Genomic DNA, 12,432 nt, shown 5'->3' with positions numbered 1-12,432 from the left:
CCACCCAGGCACTCCCCAAGTGAATATTTGGACGCAAAGATTTTGTTATGGAGTTACTCTGGAGTGATGTGAGAAGGGGGATTTAAAGAGCTTCCTAGTGGTAAAATGGATCTTGGAAATACTGGACAAGAAAACTATTAAAGGAAGAAGAAAAAGTGGTAGATTATATAACAGTTAATATTTATGAATGCTTACTATATTTCAGTTGTGTACACTGTTATTATCTCTAATCCATGCAACTGCCTTACAAGGCAGCAATTTTCATCTTTATTTTACCAAAGGATAAACTGAGGCTTCCAACAGGTATGTAACTACCTTAATGTCCTAAAGCTAGTTATTACCTTTGATTCCAAATTATACACTATTATTCACTATGCTTTATGTATGACAACTGTGACTCCATTTTCTAAAGTTGGTCCTCTTAAACTCTCTGGACCAACTATATATATATACGACTATATATATATTATATACATATATATATAATATATATATATATATATTGTTAAGGGATATCCAACCTCTCAATGGACACTGTAGAAAATTCCCATGCAATGTTGTTTGGGAATCCAGTGCAATAAGGATAAAATTGCTCTGGGAAACAAAGGACAATAAAGGGACAGTCCTCTGGTTACCAGCTTTAAATTGTTGTGGTTTAGTTAGCAATAGAACATTGAACACATTATAGGGCACAAACGTATAGGCAGGCAATATCAATTTCAAATCTTAAAACACCAATATGAAGGGACCAAAAGTCATGTCAGGGGGCCTAGGCTCAGTCGGTTAAGTGTCCCATTTCACCTCAGGTTATGATCTCACGGCTTGTGAGTTTGAGCCCCGAGTTGGGCTCTGGGCTGACAGCTCATAGCCTGGAGCCTGCTTTAGATTCTGTGTCTCCATCTCTCTCTGCCCATCCCCCTGCACCCTCTCTCTCTCTCAGATAAACAAACAAAGAAATAAATAAACACAGGTCATTGAATTCATGATCTATACCTATTCAACCAGTATCAGTCCAATTTAATGTTTATTTATTAAGTTCTTGTCATATCCTGAGGATATAGAAATTTAAAAAAATAATGTTCACCTTCCAGAAGCTCACATCTTATATTTTAATATCAATGTAATAGAAGTTAAAGCTTAACATATATAGTTAATTATTAACCATGTGCTATGGAAACACTAAAAAAGCAACTGTGGCTGGGAGGGTGGAGTAGTGGTCAGTGATTATTTCATGAACTATACAACATTTGGACTGAGCTTGAGAAGTTGACCAAACTTTTAGTAGATTAGAAAATGCCATTCCGGGGGCACCTGGGTAGCTTAGTTGGTTAAGTGTCTGACTCTTGATTTCAGCTCAGGTCATGATCTCATGGTTTGTGAGATTGAGCCCCACCCACATCAGGCTCTGTGCTGACAGCATGAAGCCTGCTTGGAATTCTCTTTCCCCCTCTCTCTCCCCCCCTCCCCCCCTTTGTGTTCACTCACTCTTCTCTTTCTCTTTCTCAAAATAAATAAATAAACTTAAAAAAATAAAACAAAAAAGGCCATTCCAGGCTGTATGATGAACTGAGAGGTATAGCCATTCATGTTTATAAACAGCAAATAATTCTGAGAAACTGGAAAATAGGAAATCAGAATGTCATGGATAAAAAGACTGACAGATAAACATAGTCCAAAAGAGGGAGACTTTCATGCTCCTCACTGGAGGATTTGAGAAAAGGCATGGCCATGTGTAGCAGACTACGATAGAATTGTCTAAGGAAGTCATAACAGCACTTTCTCTCTGAGAATAGCCCTGCTATTTCATAGGGGTAGGGACTTATTTGTCCTGTTTGTACTGCTTGATGTTGTATCAGTCTTCCATTGATTATACAGAAGACTGGGATACCACTTTGATACCAGGTAACTGGGTTCATTACCAGACAAGCTACTTAGGCAGATTAGTTATTATCACTAGGTATCATCTTCATCACCTATAAAATGGAATTACAGGGTCTTGGTAAGGATTAAATTTAAAAATGCATTAAGGCATTTTCACAGGAAATTGTTCTTAGTAAACAAAAAGCAAAAATACCATCAACATCACTATCAACATCATCACCCATAATCATCATTGTCATTGTCATTTGTGGCCAATTTTTTTCTCCAGCATTTAGAAATGAGGTGAAAAATTTATAGATTGGTCTACATCATTTGCTAAGGCTGCCAGTGTTAGAGGAAAGCATGTTTGGCTAAATTCATGCAACATCAGAGAAATATCTGTGAAGAGACAGAAAAAAACAAATGTAACACCCCTAAAGAAGGAAGCAGAAACAAATCACTGCAACTCTCGAATCTGCCCAGATTTTTGATGGCCTCCCTGTTTCCATTCCTTCATAATTGAGGTGTCATTTCTTCCTTTGAGTTCCTTCTGAAAGCACTGTATCCTTATCATAAATTATTTTTATTTTTTAAAATTTTTAACATATTTATTTATTTATTTATTTATTTATTTATTTATTTTAAATGTTTTATTTATTTCTAGGAGAGAGAGAGAGAGACAGCGTGAGCAGGGGAGGGTCAGAGAGAGAGGGAGTCACAGACTGAAACAGGCTCCAGGCTCTGAGCTGGCAGTCAGCACAGAGCCCGACGCGGGGCTCCTCGAACACACGAACCGCGAGATCATGACCTAAGCGAAAGTCGGACGCTTAACCGACTAAGCCACCCAGGCGCCCCAATTTTTATTTATTTTTTGAGAGACAGAAAGAAGACTGTGAATGGGGGAGGGGCAGAGAGAGGGAGACACAGAATCTGAAGCAGGCTTCAGGCTCTGACCTGTCAGGACAGAGTCCTATGTGGGGCTCGAAGCCACGAACCGTGAGATCATGACCTGAGCCGAAGTCAGACGCTTAACCGACTGAGCCACCCAGAATCCCCTGAATTATTTTTATTTTTATTTATTTTCTTTTGTTCCAGATAAGTGGATTACTGTCACTAGCTCCTAAGGGGTCTTTTAACTTAAAAGACTACATCCCAAACTTGAAAACAAAAATTCAAATGATGATACAGTATGACAGCTGGATGGACTGACTGCACACCCCGACGAGCAAATCTAGATAAAGTGGAATCATGAGTGTACTGCCTGTGCTTTCTGGAAAGGAAGGTGCTAACTGGCAAATACATAATGACCTTGCTGCCTAATGAATCTCTCACACTTCCCTGGAGTAGAATAAGCACTTCGGTAAACTGCATGAACTCTTTCAGGCCACTAGGGGACTACTGAGCGTCATCTTCTGGCAGTGCTACCCTTGCCCCAGAATCTGTTTGCCTATTTATCAGGTGCTTGGAGCATCGGAAAAGGAGGACAGAAATTTGGGCTCAAGCCCAGTGATGAGCTCTGGGGAAATGTTACAGAAGAACAAGCAGAATGGAAGTCTATTAACATGGATTCTGTTGGACTTGGATAAGATGTAAATTCCAAACCTACTGCCTGTAATGAGATATTCTCAAAGCAGGTGATAAAAATAAACATTTGAGAGTGCCATGGGGTGGGGGTGGGGGGGCGGCTCTTGAGTGGCTCAGTCAGTTAAGTGTCTGAATTCAGCTCAGGTCATGATCTCACCGTTGGTGGGTTTGAGCCCCGCATTGGGCTCAGTGCTGACAGCGAGCTCAGAGACTGGAGCCTCTTTAAGATTCTGTGTCTACCCCTCTCTCTGACCCTCCCCTGCTCACGTCATCTCTCTCTCTCTCTCTCTCTCTCTCAGAAATAGATAAAACTTAAAATAAAGAAAGTGCCATGGAAAGGTCAGAGGCCTCCATAGGAATAATTTTGTCCTTCATGTTGTTATATTAAATGACTTTATGTTTCTTCTTAGAATAAAATATAAGATGTTTGCCATTTATATAGGAGTGATTTAATCTAAGGGGAAAAAATAAATGATGGGGTGGGTGGGAAGACTCTTCCACAAAGAGGCTAAGAGGTATTTGATGCATAATTTGGAGCTAAAGGCTCAACAGTGACTAGTGATGTTACACACACATGCTGCTGGTAAATGTACTCTAACAAACCCTGACCATCAAAGACACACAAATTATTTTAAAATAGACTTTTAACAGGCTTTGGAGAGAACATGCTAGAAGTAGAGTATCTGATATGTCAGAATTAAAAGAGCTATATAGCTCTGTGAACTTGCAGTGTCGTTGTTGCTGCCCATTTTACTATTATGACACTATATCAGTAAGGAATGTGTTAGATGTAAAAACAGAAAATTCAACTTGCAGTGGTATAAACAAAATGGTTTCTTTTTCCTAAAGAAAAGGAGAAAAGGATGGAGGTAGGCAGCTCCTGGCTTTGGCAGCTAAGTAATGCCAGAGCTGACAAGGCTGCATTTCATGGTTGCAATATGGCTACATTAGTTTCAGTAGTCATATCTGCATTCAACAGAAGAAATCAAGAGTAGGGTCACGTGGCCCTGTCTGGTTCCAGGGGGAGTTGAGAAAGTTACAATATAGTCTTTGATTTCTGATTTAGGAAACGAATAGATCCAGATAGATATACAGATGAATCCTAGAAAAATCTTTTGATATTTACTATAGAAATCTTGGAAATTGAACTCATTGCATAGCAAGGAATATTCTTTTTTTAGTTTTGTCATCCTTTATAATGTAGGTGGCCAAAAAGATGAGGATTAGGAATGAATGTTAAATGGACCGTCTGTCACAAGCAGAGAACTGCCTCTAGGTAGATTAATTATAACGACATGCCCCTTATTCTGGTATAAAGTCTCAGGGAGTGGACTGAAGGCTACATTTCTGTTGCCACTGGGACACTCAGCTTTTGGGCTGGGCACAATCTGGACAAATATATGGAGAAGCATTGTGAGAGGCATATGAGAATTTTGCAAAATCCTTTCTCAATATTTTTCCTAATATCTTAATATTTTCCTCAATATTTTAAAAATATTCTGCTGAATTCCATTGTCATTTGATACAAATAATACAGCCACTATCCAAGGGCTACTAGAGAGACCTGACAGTTAAAGCACTTAGACCATCAAAGGCCTAAATGGTTGAAGCACATTAGTTTAGCTCCTACCAGAATTACCCTTCCTGGGTTACATTTCTAAGTTATAAACTTATGTTTCCTACAGGAAAGAATCAAAAGACATTGTACCTATAACATCAATTAATAGCCATTATATTAAGTCCCATTTGGAAAATTTCTTGTAAAATTAAGTAATAGGAAAACCTTTGTCTTGATGAGAAACTAAAATGATATTCTTCTTTCCGCAAATGATATAACTGAGCGTGTTTCCCCTTTAGACCTTGCTGCCTGGATACTCAAAGTCAAAACTGAATTATAGCTGACTTTTGTTTGTGTTAATCTTATCTTACCCTTGTACCTGTTTTTCTATTTTTATTCTACATTTTGCATTTGCTTTTCTCTGAAAGGCTCCTCAAAACTTCTAGAGAAAAACTAGAATATAAAATACTAACCAGTAAAATAGTTCTTGGTGATTTTCTGGGTTACTCATTCATTTGGATCAGTTATATCATATTATCTATTGATTATCTGGTATAGTGTTTGAACTAAAACCCAGGATTAAATAAAATAATACCAATGGAGAAAACATTAAGCATTAAAGGACAGTTGGAACTAGAAAATTCAGCAAAATCAGACAGTGAACTAGAGATATTGTATAGAAAAGAGTCAGTTACTTTGAAGTCCCTGCCAATTTATACTTTGAAACTACGTTACCAAAATATCACATATCTTCTCGTTTTAAAGGTAAGAAGGAAATGCTGTTTTATTTATATGGTAAAAAAAAAATTACCCTTTTTTTCTTTAGGTCTTTTTTTTTTAGGTTCACAGTAAAACTAAGAGGAACGTACTGAGATTTGTCATATATCCCCTACTCCCACACTTACATGGTCTCCTCCCTTATCAACATCTCCCACCACGGTGCTATATTTGTTGGAATTAATGAGCCTACACTGGCATATCATTATCACCCAAAGTCCATAGTTTACATTTTTGTTCACTCTTGTACATTCTATGGTTTTGGACGAATGTAGAATGACATGTATCCAAACTTCTAGTATCTTATAGAGTATTTTCACTGTCCTAAAAATCCTCTGTGCTCTACCTATTCAACCTTTCCCAGGCCCAACCCATGGAAGCCACTGATATTTTTACTGTCTACATAATTTTGCCTTGTCCAGAATGTCCTATAGTATGTATAGTAGTAGTATATAGTATCTAGATTTTCAGATTGGCTTCTTTCACTTAGCAATATGCATGTAAGTGTCCTCCACACTTTTTTTTTTTATGGCTTAATACCTCATTTTAAAAATACTGAATAACAGTCCATTGTCTGGATATACCACAGTGTATTTATCCATTCACCTGCTGAAGGACATTTTGGTTGCTTCCAAATTTTGGCAATTGTGAATAAAGCTGCAATAAACACCTATGTGTGAATTTGTGTGTGAATGTAAGATTTCAACTCTTTTGGGTAAATACTAAGGAGCACAATTGCTGGATCATGTAAGAGAAGGTTTAGTTTGTAAGAAACCACCAAACTGTTTTCCAAAGTGGCTGTACCATTTTGAATTCCTACCAGGAGTGAATAAGAGTTTCTCTTGTTCCATATTCTCACTAGCATTTGGTGTCATTAATGTTCTGGATTTTGGCCATTCTTATAAGCATGTAGTGGTATCACATAACTGTTTTAATTTTATTTCCTTAGTGACATGATTTGGAGCATCTTTTCATATGCTTATTTTCCATCTATATAATATATATTATATCTGGTGAGGTGTCTGATAAAGCCTTTTGGCCACTTATTAATCAAGTTGTTTTCTTATTTTTGAATTTTATTTTAAACATAAAATATAAATTTTATAATAAATTATATATTTATTATAATTTATGCATATAAATTATAAAATTTAAATTTATAATTTAAGCATATATGTATTGTTTATATGTGTATATATATATGTGTATATATATAAACAATATGGGTTTGAACTCTGCAGGTCCACTTATATGCAGATATTTTGCAGCACAGTACTGTAAATGTTCTTTGTCTTCCTTATGATTTTCTTAATAACATTTTCTTTTCTCTAGATTATTTTACTTTTAAAATACAGTATAGAAAACATATACAAAAATGTGTTAATTGACTATTTTATTGGCAAGGCTTCTAGTCAACAGTAGGCTATTATTACAGTATATATATTTATGTATATATTGTTTCCCTTGTATGTTCAAATAGGCTCTTAGCCTATTACTTTGTTTACAATATATTTTGTCATATATTTTTTACTTAATGTTGTAAATTTTATTTTGTTTTTCCTTAATAACATTCAATCTAGGGTGCTACCTAATAAATTATGTCCTCCTGTGAGTAAAAGTATCTAATACATTTTCTTCTGATAGTTTTAAAGTTTATTTTCCATTTAATCCTTAATTATCTGGAATATATTTTTGTGAATGGAGAGCATTAAGGATCTATTTTCTTGTCCTAATTACAATACAATTGTTCTAATACCAAGTGTGGAATAGTTTATTTTTTCCTCACAGATTTGTAATATAACCTCTGCAAAACAAAAATTTTCCATTTTTGCTGGGGGATAAATTTGGGTTCTCAATTCTGTTCTGTTGACTTATTTGCTTATATGAGCACCATCGTTTTTATTGTTTGCCTTAAATACCATGTGTAATGGATGGTATGGCGTACCTCTTCTGGTAAATCTCCTTTTAATAATGAAGGACTTATTTCCTTACCTGCTGGGAATGCTGTGAGCCCTTTTTCCAGTTTCTTCAGCTAAAGAGTCCTGTAATAAGCATGAATCTTTTTTGGGGTAGGCAATCTTTAATAACATGGATACAAATTTTAGAGCCCTCCCCAGAACTTGAGAAATAGGTATAGAGCCATCTCAGGTTCAGAGCTCCCATGGGCTTGGCCAAGAGTATTGTTTTTTGTTTGTTTGTTTGTTTGTTTTTCATTTTTTAAAATTAATTTATTTAGCTGGAGAGAGAGTAAAAGAGAATGTGCGAATGGGGGAAGGATAGAGAAAGAAAGAGAGAGAATCCCAAAAAGGCTCCACGCTGTCAGCATAGAGCCCATTGCAGGGCTGGATCTCATAAACCCTGAGATCATGACCTGAGCTGAAATCAAGAGTCAGTTGCCTAACTGACTGAGCCATCAAGGCATGTCATAGAGCCATTGCTGAGATTGCAAATTCTGTTGTGCAATCCCTTTCTTTTAATAGGTGGTAATCCTAAATGCACTAAGAAACTGCCTGCATGCCATCCCTCTGTCTTATAATCTGTTCAGGGAATGAAACCTAAGACTTAATGCAGATTTCATTGGAAACCTGCCAGTTTCTCGCCTCTGGTCTCTTGCAGAAACTACTCTCTCTCTCTCTCTCTCTCTCTGTAATATTATACAATATATACAAATGTATAAAATATTATACAATACACACATATACGTGTATATATATTATACAATACAAACACACACATATATATTGTATGTATATATATTTTTTCACATCTTATATTTCTAAGTGGTAAGCTACCTGTTCTTGAGAAGATCTGTGAATATGCCACATCAAGGAATTAGACCATATATGCAATTTTAAAAATATCACTGAAGAATGTTATGAAAGAATCAATTATGGAAATATATACACTAAGCTTTTTTCAAAATTTCTACAAGTGTTTAGATCTAGTATGTACTAGACTTTACATGTGATTCCAGAGATTCAAAGAAAAAAGCTGAGTACTGTCATCATGAAGCTCATTACCCACTTTTGTTTTCTCTTATAACCACTGTGTCAATATTTCTTTTGGTTTTCATATATTTGAAATGCAGTGGCTAAAATATTCTTTTTTGTATGTGTTCAGTAATTTATTTAGCAAAATGTCAATGGTAGTTATATGCCAAATACTGAAGTGGGTTTTAAGGGAGAAACAAGAAAAGCAAGGACCTGATCTGTCTCAAGGTAGAACATGACAAGTGTGCAATGACCATGTTGCAAATAGGCTATCAACTGCATATGAGGAAGAGCAGAAGGCAGTGGACATTTATGTGAGGGAGACTTGAAGGCTCAATTTTATTCCACTGTCAGTGGATTATCTGTTTTTGTTTCAGTCATCTATTGTGGACCACTCTTATTCCATATATGCTTGGAAAATATTTTGAAATCTTAATTTGTGTTTTATTTCTTCCTCTTCATTTTGCCATTATTTTCCCCTCTTTAAACAGTTGGAAAATTTCATCCTTTTTTTGCTTCAGGAGAGTGTGTGGCCTGGCATAAAGAAATGAACACATTTTTACTTCCTAAATGTTGTGTACAGAAAGCCCTATAGTGGTAGGCATACACAAGGTGGTTTGAAGAAGGATGAAAAAAGAAAGATTTCACTCGGATTCCAAGATTACCCCAGGCTAGGGGAGTAAAGAAACATGGACACCTGGGAAAAATAGGATTGCTATACCATGCTTCCCAGCTACAACATCTGAAAGGCAATGAACCAGCATAGAAATAGCAGCATATTAGATCAGGCAAATGGGATTACAAGCAGAAGTTTGACCCCCAGGAAGAACTTAGAAATCATGGAGAACCACTAGATCTCACAAGGCCACATAGGCAGGCACAATGAGAATTCACTGTCAGCTCTGAGCTGATGTTTGTGAACAGATGCCCTGTCCTCATTCCATGTCTTGGCACTGAATAAAACCCCATTGCTGTAGCATCAGGAAGGAAGAAGTTTCACTTTTTGCATACCAGAATTTGCCAACAGAAACTTATGGCATATCTACAACAAATGTAAATTGTGGTCTTCTGTTTATTATTTGCTTTTTATTCAAATACTTCTTCTTTCACTGTTTTATAATCCTTCTTGAGGACTTTGTGGGAGGTCAAGATAAGAAAAGGATTTACAGAGAAAATAGGAGCTGGAGCAAGAAATATAAGCAATAAACTAGTTTTCTTCCCAAAACCACTTTTTCGGCCTCAGTCTTTAGTTGCAAAATGATTTCAGTGGTAGGGGGCAATTACTAATCATTCACAGACTTGATGCTTAGCTTATATTTATTAACTAGTCTTTTTCTCAGAGATTTCTGAATGTATAATCCAAGGAACGTATCTATTATGGTGAATATTGCTTGTTAATCCTCTTTCCCTTACAACTCAGATTCCAGGTTACAACTTAAAATGTCAATTTCACCACCAAATCTACCCTTTCCCAATTTCCTAACACAAATAACTGGTTTTGATTCTTCGATTATGTATTCTTACAAAACATAACACTTCTATTGTGCACTTATCATAATAGTAGTTACATTATTTTTTATATAAATTTTTGACTAAAGATCTCCTTTCTCCCACTTAGAATGTAAACTTCTGTTTAAAGAGTTACTTCTATAGCACCTGGTACAAGGTTGACAAATAACAATTATTTAATAAGTATTGCTTTAGTGAACATGGGAATGAATAAACTTCAGTTTATTGCTTCCATTCTTTTCAACCACTTATATATAAGTATATATGTGTGTGTGAATATGAATATACACATGCATATATTCCATAAAAGATGACATTTTTATAACTATCATTTTATACTGGATAGAAAAAACTTATGTAGTAACATTTCATATGAGAATAGAAGAGATTGAAAAACTGTAAGTTGAATGAAGGATATTTTGCATTCTTTTCCATAGTCCCTGCTGTTGGATCAAGCTTGTTTAATATTCTAATAACACAGATCTATGTGACCAGATCTATGGTTCTATAAGAACCATGGTGTGGTGAGCAATTCCAGGTGCTATTTGGTTATTTTTCTTTCCTGGAGTGCTCATTTATTTGCACATCTGAGGCATACTTGTGGGGCTCCATATTGGCTTTTTATGCAAAAAAATTATTGAGAAAAAATTTAATTATGTACCTCCAACACCTGCAGTGTGCTGGGTAGCAGAATCTGAATATAGGAAGCATTGTCAAGAAGGATCATGAATATAGCAAAAGAAAAATGCAATTCCCAAAGTGTCCAAAATAACCGATTATACACTCCTTGTAATTTGTCACATCACAACCATCAGTTACATTTGGAGGTCTTGGGTTAAACACAAGTCCCTTAAGATTTGTAAAATATGAAGGATGATCTCACTTTAGCCTCCAGTACCTTACTGCTCAAGAGAGGTGCCTTAATTTTATCTGCAAATACACACACACACACACAAACACACATATGTATATACATATACGTATATACGTATATATATTCTAGAAGTGAAACCCAGTAACAGGCAACTCGTTTCTATGTAATGTGCTCTGGATCATAAAATCCATAAACACATTACTGAGTATGTTGTCTTAGTAAATATAAAATAAAGCTAACTCTGGTCATTTTTGTTTTACTTCTCTTTCTGATGCACAAGACTAGGAAACAGATTTTGAAAGACACTCATCTTGCCTTCAAGCTTTGCTATATTTTGTTTAAATCTTTTTTTAATTTATTGCTTGTATCAGTGAAATGGCATAATAATAGGACATAATTTGAATATTTAACTGAAAATATAAGTAATTAGCTGTACAATGTTTACATGGTTGCAAATAATGTTATTCTAGAATTCTATAAAGTGCCATTGTGTGGGCAATTAGAATATAAGAGTATATAGATATTATTGAACTACATATTTTATCAGTACTTTGTTTTTATTTACCTCTGTAATAAAAAGATGGATATAAGTGTATACCTATTTCTGATGTTCTTCACTTGGGATTATTTATAAGAAAATCACAATAAGTATTACAACATTGCATTGCCAGAACCATGCTTATTTTTATTTAGTGTGGATTTTTGTTTTTAGGTAAGTGTGTAGGTGTTTAGGTATCAGCCATATGACACCCCTGTGTACCCTAAAAACTTCCCAGAAAAGCTACAGGCAATGTTACATCAAAGCTGGAAAAGAATACAATCTCAAGCATTCCTATTAAATTATTGTACTTGGTTCATGCCTGCTGAATATTCACTGAGAGACAGATCAGAAACTCAATAGAAGAAATGATGATGTTCTTAGAATTTGCATGAAGGTAGAAAGAGGAGAGTAGGGGACTAAGAAAGGATAGAGATCTACACTGGGGCAAAAAGACCTACCAGCCCTTTGTTACTCCTTTGTGTTAGTAAGGGTTCTATAGGCAATTAGAACCAACAGCATATAAAGAGATTTATTGTAAGGAATTTGTTCACATGGTTATGGAGGCTGAGTAGTCCAACAATCTGCAGTCACAAGCTGGAGACTCAGGAGAGCTGGTGATGTAAGTTGCAGTCTGGGAACCAAGAGAGCCAATGATGTTACATGTCAGTCCAAGTGCAAGAAAAAACCCTAATTCTCAGCTTAAAAACACTGAGGCAGAAGGCAAATCCTGCATTACTCT

Source organism: Hyaena hyaena, unplaced genomic scaffold (genome assembly GCF_003009895.1).
Source record: "Hyaena hyaena isolate Hyena2069 unplaced genomic scaffold, ASM300989v1 scaffold_814, whole genome shotgun sequence".
NCBI classification, from domain to species: Eukaryota; Metazoa; Chordata; class Mammalia; order Carnivora; family Hyaenidae; genus Hyaena; species Hyaena hyaena.
Note: the sequence above shows the minus strand (reverse complement) of the source record.